The sequence below is a fragment of the Mustela nivalis genome, assembly GCF_964662115.1.
Source record: "Mustela nivalis genome assembly, chromosome: 7".
NCBI classification, from domain to species: Eukaryota; Metazoa; Chordata; class Mammalia; order Carnivora; family Mustelidae; genus Mustela; species Mustela nivalis.
Window position 1 is genome coordinate 86,353,600 of NC_139026.1, and position 3,099 is coordinate 86,356,698.

Genomic DNA, 3,099 nt, shown 5'->3' on the forward strand with positions numbered 1-3,099 from the left:
ACCAACTTGCATTCCCACCAACAGTGGAAGAGGGTTCCCCTTTCTCGACATCCTCTCCAACCATGTTGTTTCCTGTCTTGCTTATCTTGGCCATTCTAACTGGTGTAAGGTGGTATCTCAATGTGGTTTTAATTTGAATCTCCCTGATGGCTAGTGATGATGAACATTTTCTCATGTGTCTGATAGCCATTTGTATGTCTTCATTGGAGAAGTGTCTGTTCATATCCACTCCCCATTTTTTTATATGATTATCTGTTTTTAGTGTGTTGAGTTTGAGGGGTTCTTTATAGATCCTGGATATCAACCTTTTGTCTGTATTGTCATTTGTAAATATCTTCTCCCATTCCGTGGGTTGCCTCTTTGTTTTCTTGACTGTTTCCTTTGCTGTGCAGAAGATTTTGATTTTGATGAAGTCCCAAAAGTTTATTTTCACTCTTGCTTCCTTTTCTTTGGAGACATATCTTGAAAGAAGTTGCTGTGGCTGATATTGAAGAGATAACAACCTATGGGGGAGTCCTAAGGGGGAAATACCTAGCCATCCAAGCCTCCCTCAAAAAAAAAAAAAAAAAAACCGAAAAAAAAAAACCGAAAAATCCAGAACACACCAGCTGTCTCTATACCTTAAAGAACTGGAGAATCAACAACAAATCAAACCAACTCCACACATAAGAAGGGAAATAATCAATATTAGAGCTGAGATCAATGAGGTAGAAACCAGAGATACAGTAGAACATATCAATGAAACTAAAAGCTGGCCTTTTGAAAGAATCAATAAGATCTATAGGCCATTGGCCACACTAATCCAAAAGAAAAGAGAGAAAGCCCAAATTAATAAAATTATGAATGAAAAGGGAGAGATCACAACTAACATCAAGGAAGTAGAAACAATCATCAGAAGTTGTTATCAACAGTTATATGCCAATAAGCTAAGCAACCTAGATGAAATGGATGCATTCCTGGAGAACTATAAACTCCCAAAATTGAACCAGGAAGAAACTGACAACCTAAATAGACCGATATCTAGTAACGAGATTGAAGCAGTGATCAAAAACCTCCCCAAAAACAAGAGCCCAGGACCTAATGGATTCCCTGGGGAATTCTAACAAACTTTCAAAGAGGAAATAACACCTATTCTCCTGAAGCTGTTTCAAAAAAATTGAAGCAGAAGGACAACTTCCAGACTCTTTCTATGAAGCCAGCATTACCCTGCTCCCCAAACCAGGCAAAGGCCCTACCAAAAAGGAGAATTTCAGACCAATATCACTGATGAATATGGATGCTAAGATTCTCAACAAGATCCTAGCAAACAGGATTCAACAGCACATTAAAAAGATTATCCACCATGACCAGGTGGGATTCATCCCTGGGCTACAAGGATGGTTCAACATTCGCAAACCAATTAATGTCATAGAAAAATTAATAAGAGAAGAGAGAAGAACCACATGGTCCTCTCAATTGATGCAGAAAAAGCATTTGACTAAATCCAGCATCCATTCCTGATTAAAACGCTTCAAAGGATAGGGATAGAGGGAACATTCCTGAACTTCATCAAATCTATCTATGAAAGACCCACAGCAAATATCATCCTCAATGGGAAAAAGATTGCAGCCTTACCGTTGAGATCAGGAACATGACAAGGATGCCCACTCTCACCACTCCTGTTCAACATAGTATTAGAAGTCCTAGCAACAGCAATCAGACAACAAAGAGAAATAAAAGGTATCCAAATTGGCAAGGAAGAAGTCAAACTCTCTCTGTTTGCAGATGACATGATTCTTTATATGGAAAACCCCAAAGACTCCACCCCCAAACTACTAGACCTCATACAGCAATTCAGTAACGTGGCAGGATACAAAGGCAATGTACAGAAATCAGTGGCTTTCTTATATACTAACAATGAAAATACAGAAAGGGAAATTAGAGAATCGATCCCATTTACTATAGCACCAAGAACCATAAGATACCTGGGGGTAAACCTAACCAAAGAGGTTAGGTTCCTCTGTACTCGAGGAACTACAGAACACTCATGAAAGAAACTGAAGAAGACACAAAAAGATGGAAGACCATTTCATGCTCTTGGATCGGAAGAATAAACATTGTTAAAATGTCTATACTGCCTAGAGCAATCTATACTTTTAATGCGATTCTGATCAAAATTCCACCAGCATTTTTCAAAGAGCTGGAGCAAATGATCCTAAAATTTGTATGGAATCAGAAGAGACCCCGAATCGCTAAGGAAATGTTGAAAAACAAAAATAAAACGGGGGGCATCACGTTACCCGACTTCAAGCTTTACTACAAAGCTGTGATCACCAAGATGGCATGGTACTGGCATAAAAACAGACACAAGACCAATGGAACAGAGTAGAGAGCCCAGATATGGACCCTCAAGTCTATGGTCAAATAATCTTCGACAAAACAGGAAAAAATATACAGTGGAAAAAAGACAGTCTCTTCAGTAAATGGTGCTGGGAAAACTGGACAGCTATATGTAGAAGAATGAAACTCGACCATTCTCTTACACCATACACAAAGATAAACTCAAAATGGATAAAAGACCTCAATGTGAGACAGGAATCCATCAGAATCCTAGAGGAGAACATAGGCAGTGATCTCTTTTCTTTTTGATAAGTCTGCCCAGGGGTTTATCAATCTTATTAATTCTTTTAAAGAACCAGCTCCTAGTTTCATTGATTTGTTCTTGTTTTTTTCTTCATTTGTTTGTTTGTTTGTTTTCTATTTCATTGATTTCTGCTCTGATCTTTATGATTCTCTTCTCCTGCTGGGTTTAGATTTCTTTCTTGTTCTTTATCCAGCTCCTTTAGGTGTAGGGTTAGGTCGTGTACCTGAGACCTTTCTTGTTTCTTGAGAAAGGCTTGTACTGCTATATATTTTCCTCTCAGGACTGCCTTTGCTGTGTCCCACAGATTTTGAACTATTGTGTTTTAATTATCATTTGGTTCCATGAATTTTTCAATTCTTTTTTAATTTCCTGGTTGACCCGTTCATTCTTTAGAAGGATGCTGGTTAGTCTCCATATATTTGGGTTCTTTCCAAATTTCCTCTTGTGATTGAGTTCTAGCTTCAGAGCATTGTGAT